The sequence below is a fragment of the Brachycentrus maculatus genome, unplaced genomic scaffold, assembly GCF_059751285.1.
Source record: "Brachycentrus maculatus isolate JH-2025_06_01 unplaced genomic scaffold, ASM5975128v1 h1tg000462l, whole genome shotgun sequence".
Taxonomy (NCBI): domain Eukaryota; kingdom Metazoa; phylum Arthropoda; class Insecta; order Trichoptera; family Brachycentridae; genus Brachycentrus; species Brachycentrus maculatus.
Genome location: NW_028281209.1, coordinates 250,415 through 268,337, shown reverse-complemented (window position 1 = coordinate 268,337; position 17,923 = coordinate 250,415). Strand labels below are relative to the sequence as shown.

The following is a 17,923-nucleotide window of genomic DNA, read 5'->3' as shown; positions in this document are numbered from 1 at the left end:
CCATATAAGTCAGATTTGATCTGTATAAACATAACATATTGAATCTCACTGAACTTCCTTCAATTTTGTATGTTTAATAATCTACATGTATATATTTACTCTATGAACAACATATCTTAATTATGAAATAGTACGAATATGATACATTACAAATATTCACGAATGCCTTATCATGGAAACATTATAATAGTACATAAATATTGTTTAATTTCCTATTTTAAAATGCATGACCAAAAACATGTGTTTTTTAAGCGAATGTATCTTAAAATTGACAACATATACGTTACTTTACAAATTACAATATTTAAAGCAATTAATATTCTACATTATATTAATTTTAATCAATATTTCCATTTATTTTTCCACAAATGTAATTTTGAAATACCTTTATTAAGGTTACTTATCAATATTAAGTCAGCATTATAATAACAATTACACTGAATATACCTTCTAGAACTTTAATTTAACTTTAAGTATTAAATTATTCTTACAGAAATGCCTTTTTTATACAAATAACTTAAAACGATTTTATAATTTGGTTTTTCCAGACCTTTAGTTTGGTATAATATGAGTTTCGCTATAATACATAGATTCACCTTCCTGAAATATTTCAAATTACTGTTTTTAAATAAACTATTGTTGAATAGTTTATTTTCCTGTAAGCAACTTCAGCTGCGTCTGCTTCTGAAAATAAAAGAAAAGTTATGATTAGTTTTAATTCTATATATTTCTATGGATTTACTTCGTACTGAAATTATGAACATTAAAAATACTATATTTTGTCAAATGACAAAAATGGTGATAAGTTGTATTTTGGGACAAAATGGAATAGAAATGATTTGGGTCCAATTATAACGTTCAACAGATGGCGCTGCCATTCCTGTAAAAAAAAATTTTTTTTTTGAAACAAGAGATATTTGTGTTTTTATTATTTACACAAATATTTCAATTTCATACTATTTCTGTTAGCCTAAGCGGCTCAATATTAGAAATAGGTATCAAATTGTGGTAGAGTGGGTTCGAACCGAGAAATTCTGACTTAAGAGTCCGCGACATTGACCACGGGACCACAACCCGACATTTAAAACAACGTTTTTAACCTCTTACGTATAGAGATACGCGGATATTCAATTGCAACGTTGTGTTAATTTTTCAAAGCAATCAGTTACTAAATTAGGTACAATATTTTGAATGTGTCCAAATACTTGTTCACAAAACAGGATAATCTATATTTAAGAATTTTTCCACTTTTTTAACATCTCACCGTAGATGAAAAAGAATATGAAAATCTAGGCATTTACAGATTTTTCAATACATTTTGATCAATATATCTGGAGGTTCCAAAAATTTTATCAGTGTGTTTGTCAATCTTGGATTTAATTGGTGAATGTTACACATGTTTAAATTGATCAATCAGCTAAGCCTATGACGGTCGTAAGCCCTGTAAATGCCCAGACATCCATATTCTTCTTCATTTTTGTTCTTCATCCGTGTAAATTTAAGATTTTGAATAAACGTTTTTATTTTTGAAGATATACCTCCCTAAACAATGATCATGAAAATAATATTGAGATCTATATTCTAATATTATCACCAATATACCAAAACAAAAAATAATGAGAATTTTTTTATGTTTTCGTTAGTATAAAATACCCCTTTGTTTTTATTAAACTTAGACCTCCTTTATTTTTATGTAAATTTTATTTAAGTATATGACATTCGTATAAATAATTTTAATAAAAGGGTTCCTTATTCAAATGATAATTCCGCGTTCGTTCAAGGACCTTTTCGTGTCGAGGCTTCCAAAAGAATTTTTATGAGTTATATTTTTGCATAATATTACTCCCGATATCCGTATTTGTATATTTTTTCCTTTTTTTGCCACGCAACATTTTTATTTAATATATTTTAAATCATTTGTAAAAATTGAGTGTGAATGAAATATGTAAGTATTAGAAGAATATGGAAGTCGTTATTAATCGTCTTCCATATTCTTTTTCGCTATTGATAAAGCTTATCTCAGTAAAAATGAAGAAGAATATGGAAGTCTGACCGTCATAGGCTGGTTTAAGTGATCACTTCACACATGTGTAACATTCACCAATTCTACCCATGCTTGACAACTACACTACTCAATTTTCGGAAACCATAGATATATCGATCAAACTTGTGATATGAAATGATAATTCTTATTCCATCATTCGCACATTTGTCTGAACGATTGCAATTCGACAGCATTCAGTTTGTTTTATTAAACTACTTAAATAAACTATTTAAGTAGTTTAATAAAACAAACTGAATGCTGTCAGTTTGTTTTATTAAGACTGTTAAATATGAATGAATATTGAATGTAGAATGTTAAATTTGGAAATCTAAACATAGACGAAGAAATATGAAAGTATAGTTATTTACGGTTCTAGAAGTTTTATTAATGTAAAAATAAAATAAAAATACTCATAAAGAATGTTTTGAATATATAAGTACTTTATTAATACACAAACAAAAGCTCTACTCGGGGTCCTTATCAAGCCACCCACAGCTAAGGTGTTAAAACCAGTAGATGTTTTGAACGTCAGGCAACTGTAAGCTAGGGCACTATTCCTTCAAACTCATAAAAATGGTGGGAATAAATGTTATAATACCAGCTATGAAAAGCGCCATAAAAAGAAACTGCTTTACATGGCACCTTAAACGACAACATCACATGATCAGAGGAGTCATGTGTACCTTGCTCCTGGAAAGAAAAAGAAAAGAAACAAAACAACTTTATACTCGCTTCGAAAGTTAGTAAAAGTATTGAGCTTTTTAATTTATTTGTGAAAAAAGCTACATACTTCTTTTTAGTCATGAGAACTGTTTTGAGATTATAACCCACAAAAGCAGTAAATGAACGTCATAAATAAATAATTTATATTTGAAGCAATAACTTTTTATTTTCATTTTATTATTAATTAAATGTAGCTTTGTTTTAAAATCACGATAAATATTTTATTATAACTAAATTATAATGTCTACCGGTTAAGAAGCTAATTGCTTCTTTATCAAGATTGATATGTGTGTGTGTGTTATAATAGGTTTGGGAAAAGTAGCAATCGGTTTAAAAATCCCAAGATCGTAAACAAAAATAAAGCCTATGGGCGTTTGTGCACTACACGGAATTTTACCGTCCGGCACTTCAGTTAGCGTGATAAAACGATGATTGGCTTGGATTGGCTTGTGCTTTTGTCCATCTTTCTTCGGATCGGTGCTTTTGATCGGTGCGTAAACACGTTGCGCGTAAATTTGATCACGCTAAACTGTCGCTAAGTAGTCGCTTTTATTTTTCAAAACCAGACTGCCGGACGGTAAAATTCCGTGTACTGCTCAAGCGGCTTATGGCTAGGATAACATAGAGAAATTAACGGTTTAGCTGAATTTACTTTATGTGTTTCATTTGTCAAGATCATGGCATTTAAAAAAGTTCTCGATTTTTACTCAGGATGTTGAAGTCATCGACAAATAAATAATGATCATTTGTTTTTTTACTGAATTGTTGACCGCTAGTAAGTTACAACGTTCTCAGATAAAGTTCGCTCAGAAATTAAGTAAAAGTTACCTACTTTACGCGTAATTTATCTATTTTGATTGACTAGCTGGGCAAAATCACTTTAATATATAAAGTATAAAGAATTTAATAATGGAAATAAAGCAGAAAATTATTTAGTATTGAAAAGTCATCCGCGCTTCAATAAATGATAAAATAACGACAATTTTCAATGCTCTGTAAATTGTTTATGGTCTCTGTCACAATCGTTATAGGCCAATATAATTTCCCGCCCAACAAACTGTCATCTTAAATCAGATGTAATATAAAACCGATGGCATCTTCCCCTATTCACTTTGAGTAGAAGAGAGGGTAGGAATCAATAATGCCAACATCAAAAAAACTAACGTTTTCATACCACTATTAGATAATCAGAAATTTCATTATTGATGTTTACTATGTGAAGTTTAAGGAATTGATAATTCAAAGCATTTATTTTTTAGGGATTCTAAGACAGGCCAATAAAGCGCCTACAATATTGGAGTGCGTCAGAGAAAAAATGTGGAATAATAAGCACATAAAATTAGACATGTGTAAGACCAACATTTTGAGTGTGTCCAAATACTTGTTCACAAATACATGTCTCTAGTGAAGTTCTAGTGATTCAAGAACAAGGTTTCTAAATTGGTTCATATAAAGAACTTTCAAGAATTTGAGTAGTGTGGTTGTCAATAATGGGTAGAATTGGTGAATGTTACACGTGTGTAAAGTGATCACTTAAACCAGCCTATGACGGTCGTAAGCCCCGTAAATGCCCAGATTTCCATATTCTTCTTCATCTTTGATGAGATGTCAAAAAATAATATGTGTATGACCGTTTGCACATATTGGATGGAGACCAGAGCAGACAATCTCTTTTAAGAACTTCAGAAATGAGGATATTAAGGTGCTTAACCGAAAACAAGTAAAGAGACAAGAGAAATTTGGAAAATGTGTAGTAAAGAGGATGTTGTCAGATAGGGAAGACAACGAAGTGGATTCTGGAATGCCCGTGTTAATAGAATATATATAAAAAAATAGACTGGCCCGAATTGATCATCAAGACAACCCACACGAAAGAAGATAACCTAGAAGGCCTCCAAAGCGATGGCGTGACAGCTGCCAGTCCACGTCACAAGAGACAGGTAACGAAACATTCAGATCCTCGAATCTATAAGAAGGAAGAAGCTGAAGAAGAACTTTTTTTTAATCATTAGAAATAACGATATTGCTTTAAATTTCATTGCAATCATTTAAAATGTAAATCAAATTTACAATGTGATCCAGTGATCTCATGACCAATTGATTTAATTACACTATATATCAACATAAATATCATCAAGCTAAATATTATAATGATTAAGGAGACACATACAATGATTAAAGAAAACACTTCGTTTTTTACCATTTGAGTTTTATTATAGACTACATGTTTCAGAAGTTAAACTTCCATCATTCAGGTCTGTATAATAATGTTATTATACAGACCTGAATGATGGAAGTTTAACTTCTGAAACATGTAGTCTATAATAAAACTCAAGTGGTAAAAAACGAAGTGTTTTCTTTAATGATTGTAACATGTCTTACCCAAAGTTAATGCCGAAACAATAAATAAAATAAAGGAGACACTTGTTTTTATACCACTTAGTAGTCTTTAATAAAACTCAAGTGGTATAAAAACAAGTGTTTCCTTAATCATTGTAACATGTTTAACCACAAAGTTAATGCCGAAACAATAAATAAAATAAGCTGTATGTTCCATAATATCTTGGTTTTTATTTTTATGATATTGGCTATTTCTTAAAATCTTGGTATATATTTTTATGCTATTGGCAATTCCTTATAATCTTGGTATTTATTTTTATGACATTGGCTATTTCTTAAAATCTTGGTATTTATTTTTATGATATTGGCTTTTTCTGAAAATCTTGGTATTTGTTTTTATGATATTGGCTGATAAAAACCAGATTTGTAAACAAGGATGTGGACACATTAAAAGTTTATAATAAAAAACTTAAATAAATAAATAACCGTAGAATTTAATTATTGCTCAGTTAACGTTTGGTACCGAATGATCAAGTCATTTCAAACGGAATGTCACTGTCATTTGATGTGCTTTAACGTTTAGCGTAGGAATAGTTCAAAGTACATATATCATCCGGAATTCATTTGATTAAAGGAAGACGTGCTTTCGAAGCCTATTCCGTGATCGCGTAATTAACCGTAGATTAATCGTTGACACATAATTAATATTTAACTGACACAATGGCATTATACATCAAAAGGTTTTGACGCTAGATAATTGTTTCACTTAGTTTAAAACTTAGGATCAGAAAAAAATTATATTTCTTATAAATTATAGGTGTCCCTTTACTGATGAACCATCTTTTGTTTTTATATGAAAAAATATGGCAGTCTGAGCAATCTATAGTTTCCTTGCTAGAATTTGGCTGGCTTAGGTAAACACTTTACACACTTTTCTATCCTTCACCATTTTGCCCATTATTTATGTTGTATATTGCATTATACTTTATTTATGATGTACTATAATATATCGCTCACTCCTTTTAAGAACGCCATAAATCAAAAATCGTCAATTCTCAGTCGTGCATGTTTTCGGAATTCCCAGAAAATGTATTATATCCCAGCAAATGAGGTATATTTGTCACTTAATATTTACCAGCTACAGGGCAGAAAGTGTTGTTTTTGCATTTTGAAGAAAAGGTATTATTTATTTATTTTTTAAAATATACTAAATATTTTTCAAATAGAAAAAAACCATCAGGTTTTACCTAAAAAGATCTGTTGCATGGTAAAAAGTTCAAAAAGTGGTAAAATAATTATTTTTAAATCAGTGTATTATATTTTTAAACTTTAAAAACTTTCTCCTGAAAAATCAAGTTTTTTTTTATTTATGACGTTCTTGAAAGGAGTGAGTAATATGTTGGATCCTTTTGTATAACAGATTGTAATTCGATCGATAACATATTAGTCTTTCATCCTTAAGTTCTAAATTATCCACCTCTGTGTTGAAGCGCATTTGATTACCATTACTTAAGTCCCGGGTTCGTTCCCAGGCGTGTCAAATTTTTTTTTTTTTTTTTTAATTTATACTTATTTATATTTAACACCTTTGAGTTCGGTTATGGGATAGAATAAGAATTTTAAAAATATATTCATTTTTATTTATGATTATTATTTTGAATACCCATTTAAATATATTTTCTTACACGATTAATTAATGACAAAACAAAAGGCTTATCAAAAAAATGTCATTCAGAAAAAGTAATCAAACAAGATTTAAATTATTTGCAATAAACGTAGGTAACCTTAATAAACTTTGTTTAGCTCTGTAATTCGCTTACGTATCCTGATTTATTTGTTTCCTAATAAATTTGTAGGAAGTCCTACCTTTTCCACGCTGCCGCTCCAAGGAAAACTCTTGAATTAGCTTTATTGAGCTAATTTAAATGTAAAACCCGCAATTACTTTTTTCTTTGTCCGATTATATTTCTTTACTACTCTACGACACTTGAATAACAAACTTAATTCTCATTCTGTCCATAAAATGGCTAAAGTTATAGCCCCATTCGCACGTACAGGTACATTTTTTAGCAATAAACCCTTGGTCGTTTAACCTAATTGAAACCTATTTGTTTGAATACGAATTTCACTACACATCACACATTTCTGTATATAACCATTTACGATTTTCAGCCTTCTTCTTGTGTCCAGTATGGAACAAAAGCTTCTCTCTTGGATTTCCACAGTTCTCTGTTAGACGCGACTCATAGTGTAGGCCGGCCACTTTTTTAATATCATCGGACCATATTGTTCAACGACTACTACCCACGCTTTTGCGTCCTGTTGTAGGCCTCCAGTCAAGCACCTTTTTCATCTTTCTTTCTTCAGATAAAAGTGCCACATGACCAACCCAGTTTTGTGTATGTGTGTGTGTATATATATTAATATATATATATATATATATATATATATATATATATATATATATATATATATATATACTCGTATAAACGAATAAAGATGCTCTCTCTCTCTCATACTAAAGCTTACTAATCATTTTTATTACAATACATTTTAATTAATGGAATTTACATATTTTCATTAATTGATTCCGTATGGAATTACGGTGTTTGAAAATGATGCGGAATACACCGAAACTCATGTCACAGTAGATTTTAAGAAATAGTGGTATTTTCCAAGTAAAACAAATAATAACACTTATTTAATTTTTGAAAAAGTTTTACTTCTATCCCGTATATTGTGTTGCACGAGCAATTTTTATTTTATTTATGTATCTATTTATGCAGCGACAAATTTGTAGCATCGTTTCGTTGATGGCTACCACTGTGAATCGTGCGCAAAGATCCATACAAAAAGTTTCAAACTCTCCCATCCCTCTTTAAAGCTGTTTAAACTGGGAAGTAATAACGAAGCATATGGGCACATTTAATATCTGGAGAACATTACCTTTTTTTAATCCAAAAATTAAAATTTTGTAATTTTGCTCGTGCGTGTTGAATATTCGTGTAAGACGATGGGAAAATTATTCACGGTTTTTTAAGAGCAATTTTACAGTAGCAATCACTAAGTCTTGAAAGTTGAGCCTTAAGTATCAAATATGGCCATGACGGTAACTTTTTAATTTTAAATGACGTTTTTTTGCTTTATGACCACATTACGAATATTAAACATTGAAAATGGGGCGTCAAATAGTGTTTTATATGTTAATAGACATTTTTTGCGAGGCTAAAATATGAACTAACGCGATATACCGAATATATTATTACCTTTATAAGGTGATTCTCTGAATTTATTTATTGATTTGGCGTTTAATTTGTAGAACTCCATTTTAATTTATGTATTAATTTTAAATCAAACACAGATCTTTTGAGTCTACCAAGTTGTATTTTACTAACAAAAACACATAAAAAATTAATATTGTGACAATTGTTTCGCCTAGTTATGGCATTTTCAAACTAAAGTGAAGATCAAATGGACTGACGGTCCTTATGTAGCTATACAATTCTAAGTGACAGTTTAAACATAGTTTTAGTAGACCTAAAAAATCTGTGTTTGATTTAAAATAAATATATAATATAATTTTCTAAGTTGCAACATTTGTTATCGCAATTTATTATTATTTGTTATTATACCAGATAATTTACCCTTCGGAAGATATATCAATTTTAAAGGTGTCTCAACATAAGACAAAATATCTATCTAACTAATTAACCATCACGCCGCTTCACCACAGGGGTAAGCAGAGAGAATAGAACGCCACACTAACATTTCTTTGCAAATTCTTCGTCTCTTTTACATTTGTGCATCTCCTCATACATACCCACCTATTATTTCGACACTTAACTTGAACTCTGTCAAGTAACGTTTATTTATTGAAATTTTAAAATAAAAAACCACCTAAAAATAATAAAGTTTACAAACAAAAAATATCTCATATCTAAAATACATCTTACATGTTTTAAAATGATATTATACAAAATGAACGATGAATGAAAAATGATGTTGAATTTAATAATTATATCGGTCGGTAGATGGCGTACACAACACGTATTATTTTATCGTCCCGCGAAATCAATAAATAAAAGTTATTTTTACGAGTAAAAACAAAAACAATTACATGAAAATGAACGACAAGACGTCGCGATGTTCTTGTGGAATTGTGGTGAACGAGGTGTTGGCCTTTATCCAGCAGAAAATGGATGTTATGGACGAAGTCAGTTTGTGCCAACTTTGTGAATTCTTTGTGAATTCTTCAAGGAAGACGAAATAGATGCCGCAAAGGCAATCTTAATAACCTACGTGCCTGCTGCACAAACCAGAAGAGTGGGCGAAGGTAAGAAGAAACGTAATATCAACGATATTATTAAAATTCTGAGAGAGACAGACCCAGATACTCTGCCCAAATTCGCTGTGCTAAACATCAATAGACTGCCTCCCATCACGTTTGACTATATCGATGTGAGTTCTCTACTTAGAGAGTTAACATATCTTAAGAACGAAATCCATAAGTTAAACATTGAAACGCCAAAGAATTCGGAATCGATCCAATCTCTGAAATGTGAAGTGGCAGAAATTAAACGTCAACATAACGTAAACGACCACCATAATGTAGGTAGGAGACAGCATGAAAAATTCATACCGAACGAAGAGATAACGCCATCTGTGAACAGCGACCCAAAGCCACCAACGCTCTATAGCGAAATAGTTGGAAATGAATTGACAGATGTCACTAAAAACAAAACTCAAAATGTAAATAATATTACTGAATCTTCTAGCCAGTGGACAATCGTTAAAAATGCAAAGAGTAAAAATAACTCCAATAATAACGATAATAAACGCCCAAAATTCAAAAATAAAAACGCCATACGAGGCAGTAATGTCTCGTCTGGGCTTAAGGCAATAGAAAATGTTAAATATTTAGTGGTATCGAGATTAAGTCTAGAAACGAATTGTGAGATGATCATTGACTTTCTGAAAACAAAAGATGTGGACGTTCATAAATGTGAGGAGTTACAAACAAAATCGGGTGATTATAAGACTTTTAAAATAGGAGTTCCTGAATCCATGTATAGTACCACACTAAACGGAGATATTTGGCCACAGTACTCTTTTGTACGACGATTTTTTTATAGCGAAAAAAAAACTAATATTTCATCATGAACAATTCCATTAGAATATGTTCCTACAACTGTAAATCAGTACATCGCATAGCACCGGGTATACACGAAATTTGCAACAATGTTGACATTCTTCTCCTACAAGAAACCTGGTTGATGAAGGACGACTTAAACTTCCTGAATAGTATCCACGAGGAGTTTCTGGCCACTGGAACATCAGCAATGAACTCTTCCGAGGAAATAATTCAGGGAAGACCACACGGAGGCGTAGCCATACTGGTAAGGAAGCAAATTGCTAATGTAACTATTATCGAATGTGGTGACGATCGGATGGCGGCAATAACCATACAACATAGCCACGGAGTCACTCTATTGGTAAATGTTTATATGCCAGTATGTTGCAACGAAAACCTGCCTGTCTTTGTGGACATCTTGAGCCGAGTTACAGCTATCGTAGACGAAACTCAAGTGAATGAGTTAATTTGTATGGGAGATTTCAATGCGCCCATACACAGTAGATTCATGGAGGAATTAGATGCCTTTTCTCAGGAAAACGAGTATAGTATCTATGACGTGAAAAAACTCGACATCAGCTCCTTTACGTTCTTCAGTGAGGCGCATAATACTACCTCTTGGTTGGACCATTGTATAATATCCAGTACGCTCGAACAGCGGATCACAAATATCCATATTGACGACAACCAACAGATGTCCGACCATTTTCCACTACACATACAAGTGGAGATGAAGTGTAAATATACATCTAAAAGTAATACTCAAATAAATGAGGAAAAAATTAATTGGAACAAATACAGTCAAATACAACTGAAGAAATACCACGATAAGACAGAGTCGCTCTTTAAGAAAATAATAATTCCTTACGAAGCTTTAACATGTGAACAGTGTATAAACCCACATCATAAATTCATTATTAAAGAATTTTACGAAAGTACGATAAAAGCTATGCGAAATGCCGCACAACTTGCATTTAAAGTGAATGCAGGGGGGCCCAAAAGCGGAAAACAAAATTCAGGAAACACTCCAGGATGGAATGAGCAAGTAAAACAAAGCCATATTAATGCACGAAATGCCTTCAAAGCGTGGCTCATAGAGGGAAAACCGTCTACAGGACCAGTTGCCCAGAGGAGAGCGGAAACGCGAAGTATTTTCAAAAAAAATCTACGCACGGTGGTGAAGAATAAAAAACAGATACAAGCCGATATATTGGCAAAGAATATGCTTACTGCTGATTTCAAAATGTTCTGGAAACAAACAAATAAAATGAGATCGTCCAAAGCTACAAGACCCACAGAAATTGATAACATAACGGGTGACGGAAAAATCAGCGAACTATGGAAAGCCCACTTCAGTTCAATGTATGAGAAAACAGGAAGTGCGGAAAATTGTAATATTTACAATAATAATGCTAACAATATGCATCCACTGAGTCCCTGCATTATACAAGTGAAGGAAATCCAGATTGCCATTAGGTCACTGAAATGTAATAAAGCCGCCGGAGGAGACGAAATTTGTGCTGAGTACCTTAGATATGCTAGCGCGAGAATACACGTACTGTGGGCGCTAGCTTTCACAGCAATGTTCCGGCACTCGTTCATACCTGAGTCTCTGTGTACGTCAATAATTATACCTATTGCAAAAAATCCTATGGGAAATTTAACAGAAAAAGAAAATTACAGGCCAATAGCGATTTCCACCATGGCGGCAAAAACCATAGAAAACATAATGATGGAGAAAGCTGTTGAAAACCTAAAAACGACCGACAACCAATTTGGTTTTAAAAAAGGATCGGGAACGGACACAGCTGTCTTCGCTGTTAAAAATACTATAAATATATATGTGCGCCGAAATACGCCAGTATATGCCTGTTTTATGGATCTCAGGAAAGCATATGATACAGTAGTACATCACATTTTGGAAGAAAAAATACAAAAATCAATTGAATGTTCTACGACGAAATGCATGTTAAAAAACTGGAACGAAAATCTCATTTATAGAGTAAAATGGGGGACCGAAACCTCAACTCCGTTTAAAGCTCAGCGAGGACTCAAACAAGGTGGAATCACATCTCCTAGCCTATTTAACCTTTACGTGGATGCATTACATGATAGGTTAAACCAAGTAAATGCGGGATGCTCCATAGGAGGAGGGAGAGTGAATGCCATCTCATACGCCGATGATATGGTCCTGATGGCACCATCGATAGCTGGCCTACGTAAACTTATTGCCATTTGTGAATGTTATGCCACAGAAAACGGCCTAGAGTACAACGCCAAAAAATGTGAGCTTGTGGTATTTAAACCCAAAAATTACTCATTAAAGGTACCGCCCATAACTATAAATGGACAAGAAGTTAAGCGGGTAAGTAGCTTCAAGTATTTGGGACATATCCTACAGGAGAACTGTGCGGATGATGAGGACATCAAGCGCCAGTATCGTGCTCATTGCGTGCGGTCCAATATGCTGACACGCCGCTTTGCCCACTGCTCCGCGCAGGTAAAAAATAGACTGTTCCAAGTGTTGTGTACGCAGCAATACGGCAGCGAACTATGGTGTAAGGTTACACAACGAAGCTTAAAGAGCATGAAAATATGCTACAATAACGGCTACAGAGCTTTAATGAAGTTACCCCGACACTGCAGCGCGAGTGGTATGTTTGCCACAGCACGCCTACCACATTGGGATGGCCTGTTAAGGCACCGAGTGGCAGGCTTCCGGGAGAGGCTGATGAAGAGCTCCAACCTCATCATAAAGCGGCTTGTGGAGCACAGATGGGGGCTGGACATGTGGCGGCACTGGAGCGCAGTGCTGCGTTTGCCAGCGAGCTAATTCTCGTCTACATCTCTCCAAATTTATTATTATTTCTATTTTTATTTTTATTTTTTATTATTTCTTTCAATTTCTTATTTCCTTCTTATTTCTAATTTCATTGTTTTAATAAAATGTTGTAAAACATATATGGCTGACTAAGTATTGCACCCACCACTTAGTCAAGCTGGAATAAAGAGTTAAAAAAAAAAAAAAAAAAAAAAAAAAAAAAAAAAAAATAAAGATAAATCATAATTTATTGATTTTTTACGCTTAAGAATTATCTCGTTTATTTGACTTGTTCGCGTTTAGTACAAATATTTTCTTGTACATCAAATATTTCATTTCGTAAACAGGCCATAAATTATCAGCTTTCATCTTCTCGCATAAATGTCAGATTTTGTAGATTTAAGTGTTTTTTCCCCTTTTACTGTTGATATTAAATGGCAGTACATACAGAAAATGATAAAATCTTTGTTTCGAAAACTCTGGGCCAATTCAGTTTCAATATTTAGTCGTTTAATCCAGTCAGATAATGCTGTATTGTTGAAATCATTTCGAGTTTCTTGAGGAACAAATTACCCACTGAGTGCCTTGGTTATATTTCAATTAATTATTCATTACCAGACGATCATAGTACCGTTCAATAGATTCATCCGTATAATCCCCCGGCTTACGATACAACTTATTCTGAAGTAGCTTTATTGAAAGCTTCCATCCCCTACCCGGATTTGATTTATAAACCGATAGCTTTTGTTGCCACCCGTCATTGGTAAAAACGAATGAATGTAAACCGAATATCATTTCTAATTCTTTCTAAAAATGTCGATATAAAGAAAAATGATTCAAATTTTACTATCAAAGCAAAAATTACTTCTTCTAACCTTTGTCAGCACCCAATGGTGCATAGGGCACTGCATCATAAAGAAGCAGTGTTATCTTGATCGTTAAAAACAAGAAGGAATGATGATTAGCCTTCCGCTTCAGGTACTAGTCCAGGGTCATATAAAATAAATATTAGAGTGAAAAATCACTAATATTATATTTATTTTGATCCTCTTGGGAATCGAACCCGGGACCTCCAACATGGTAGCCTAACGCACTATCCACTACACTATGAAGACGGACGATGAAAGCAAAAATTACTAAAACAGAAATTCTAAGAAAAAGGCACTGCTTTACAAAAATACGAATCATAGTATCGATTTCAAGTCCGCCCATATCGTTTATTAGTCAAACCTAGATTGACCTTCAAGAATTAGGCTAGTGTAAGTTTTGACTACTCGGGGTTCAAAACAAATACTACAAGTGAGTATTTTTATCCAATGGTGCATACGATACTGCATTATATTAAACAATTTCATCGCTTATTGTATGAAGGTAAGGTCTTGCGTTTCAGAAACCGGTCCATGGTTGAACAAAAGAAGAATGAAAAACAGTTATATTTATTTTGATTTTCAGGGAATCAAACCCGGGGATTCCAGCATAGTTAGTTAAGTTTTCAAACCACTATGCTATGGAAGCAGATAATAAATTTGAAAAATTTCCAATTTTTTTTTTTTTTAAGTTTTCAATGATATATCTTAGTAAAACTGCGTTTTATTTAATAAAATAACAATCATCAAGTTTTTACACGTTTATTTTATTTGATGTGTGGCCTGGTTTAATCGTTACCGACATCATAAGACTGGCGATCATCGACTGGCGATTTCGGTGACGACACAACCAGATCACTGGTCAAATAAAATATATTTGGATAAAACTATACGGTTTTTATTTTAGACTGTAAAATGTTAAACTAAACTAATACCTTAAACTCATACCTTAAACTAATACCTGAAGTGCTATCATTTGACTATCATACAGTAAATGATCATAGTGTTATATTGATTACATGTGTTTTAATATTGCAGGCTTGCCAGGAAGCGAACACAAAAGGTAATTTATGGAATCCAAATGGGTTAATCGTTATGGAATGAAGTTATTTTAGAGCCAGAGAGAATTATTAGTCATAGCTTGATCCAATCAATTTCTTGTTTGATTCCCCCTGTATTTAAATACAAAATTATTCTGCTACTACGGAATGCAATCACAATAATTCATACAACAGAACCAAACAGTTGACATTGCTATGCGATAACTTGAGTCAAGTTTGACCTTTGAGAATTGTTAGTTATTACAAGAAAATAGTTCGGTGTTTGTGTTAAAGAGAAGGCATGTTGGTTTGGAAGATGAATGGTAAACAATTGTTGATCAATTGTTATTTGACTTAGATGTGGGCGGTATTCTCGAAAGTATTTATACCGGTCACAGCTGCTTTAAATAACAGGGAAGCGATGAAAAAGATGGCAACCGAATTTGCTTTTTTTAAGCCTCCATTCGTTACTACATAAAGGATACAGAGAGAGGAAACCATAGATATTGTTTGCTATATGGATGGCTGAAGGGGACCTGCATCTACTCTTGTAAAGCATTCCATCTTGTTAGTCAAAAAAAAAATAGATGACTACCAGTATCAGCTACAAGGACTAATAGCATGGTGTTCTCTCGGATCCCGGTATGATGTAGCATGACTGTGGATGGCGTCTTAGTGGAACAGGTGGAATAGTTCAAATACCCGGGTGTGGACCTGTGTGGTCAAACGGATCTGCGATGTGAAGTGATGGGGCAAGTAAACAAGGCTGCAGCCATCTCAGGATGCATGATTTTTTTTTTGAAAAATCCTCAGATGAAGATCGGCAGCAAAATCAAAATTTACAAAACTTGTGTGCGACCCATCATGACGTATGGGATCGAAAGTAGAGCGGACGCAGTAGGTACAAAAAACGCTCTTTCGAGTGTCAGAAATGAAAACTCTAAGAAGCATATCTAGCAAGAGTCTACGAGACAGAATTAGGAACGCCAGGATAAGGAAATATGCGAAGTCGAAGATGTCGTTAGGTGGGGAAGGCAACCAAGGAGACAATGGTATGCGCATGTGATGAGAATGGACTCATCCAAACTCCCCCGCATTATACTGTACGGCTGACCCCAAGGTAGACGACTCCCGAAGGTAGACCACCAAAGAGATTGACCGACAGCTAGGAATCGACATCGTAGGAGGCTAATCCCCCTTAAAAACAAGCCACAGGACCTACACCAAGCAAAAAAAGAAGAAGAAACAAAATACATTAAATAAATAAAGGATAAAAGAGGAAATAGAGATGGAAGCAAAAAAAAAAACAAGAACAGAATTTAAAACTAAAGGAAAAAAATGAGTTTAAACATTTAAACGCTTTTTATCCAATTTTTATGTTATCAATTTTTCTAAATTGCCAGGCGTGTTGAAAATAAAAACAACTTTCATATTCATAGATATTAAGCTAATAGTTTTTTAATACGCCTTCCAATTCAGAAAAAATGCCGTAGAAAAACTGAAGACAACACATTTATTTTAAATAAATAAGAAAAAAATGAGTTGCAGTGCAAAATGATGGGTGACACATAACAAATTAGGTTTACAACAATGTAAAGATAGGTTTAAAACAGAGTAAAAAAATAAACAGTTACTAACTCTGGTAATCTGATCAGCTTTTTCTAGTCTATATAATAGTCATTCCTCTTTTTTATAAGCCTCATTTTGGTGCAAAAAAAATATTTTTTGACATTTAAATGATAAAAATAACACCGTATTGATCCTATAGTGCTTAATGTACCATTTGAATATCTGTAAAGAAAAATTTGCCACATTTTTTTTTTTATAAATAGAAATACAATAAAGTCTCTTGCAGAAAATTTTATATTTTATTTATAAATTATCCTCTGCCGAATGTTATCATGAAATATAAGATTTTTCGATAATTTATGTCACTCTTTAGAAATAGTTCGACGGGTATTATTTATTCTTATATCTCGATGAATCAGAAGTTGACAGAAATACGACATTTTGACGATATCTGAGAAATGTTTTGAATATCGACGTGATATTAAATATTTTACACCCTTTCTTGATCAAGATAAGAAATACATTTAAAGATATATGTCATGTCTTGCAAATATCTGAGCTTAAAAAAACACAATTTAAGAAATCGTTCTCCTCATTTTTTTAATTACTGACCCAAAAAAATCATATGTGAGTAAAGCTAGTCAATATTGACTAACATACATAATTTACTCCAACATTTTGAGTTTGTCCATATACAGTACTTGTTCACAAATCTGGATTATCTCCAATTTTAAAAGTAATTTATCATATTATTTTTTCATCTCACCAATAGATGTGTCTAGTGAAATTCTAGTGATTCTAGTATTATGTTCCAAAATAGAACCATACATGATGAAATTTTTGGAATTTCTATAAATATATATATAAATATATATATATATATATATATATATATATATATATATATATATATATATATATATATATATATATATATATATATATATATATATATATAGATATATATATATATATATATATATATATATATATATATATATATATATATATATATATATATATATATATATATATATATATATATAAATATATATATATATGTATATATATATATATATATATATATATATATATATATATATATATATATATATATATATATATATATATATATATATATATATACATATATATATACATATATATATATATATATACATATATATATATATATATATATATATATATATATATATATATATATATATATATATATATATATATATATATATATATATATATATATATATATATATATATATATATATATATATATATATATATATAAATACATATATATATATATATATATATATATATATATATATATATATATATATATATATATATATATATATATATATATAT

The 17,923-nt window shown here is 31.8% G+C and overlaps 1 protein-coding gene across 2 annotated transcripts in view; it reads right to left on the bottom strand.

Moving 5' to 3' along the window:
* Positions 1 to 500: 500 nt before the first annotated feature.
* The window catches only part of LOC148302313 (prolactin-releasing peptide receptor-like), a 162,771-nt gene continuing 145,348 nt past the window's right edge, over positions 501 to 17,923 (bottom strand). Inside the window, exon 4 of one of the 2 annotated variants that reach the window (XM_088271799.1) lies at positions 501 to 681. The gene's annotated coding sequence lies outside the window, so the exon portion shown is untranslated. Of the gene's footprint in view, positions 685 to 17,923 lie in introns of both variants that reach the window. The other variant, XM_088271798.1, reaches the window with a different exon arrangement.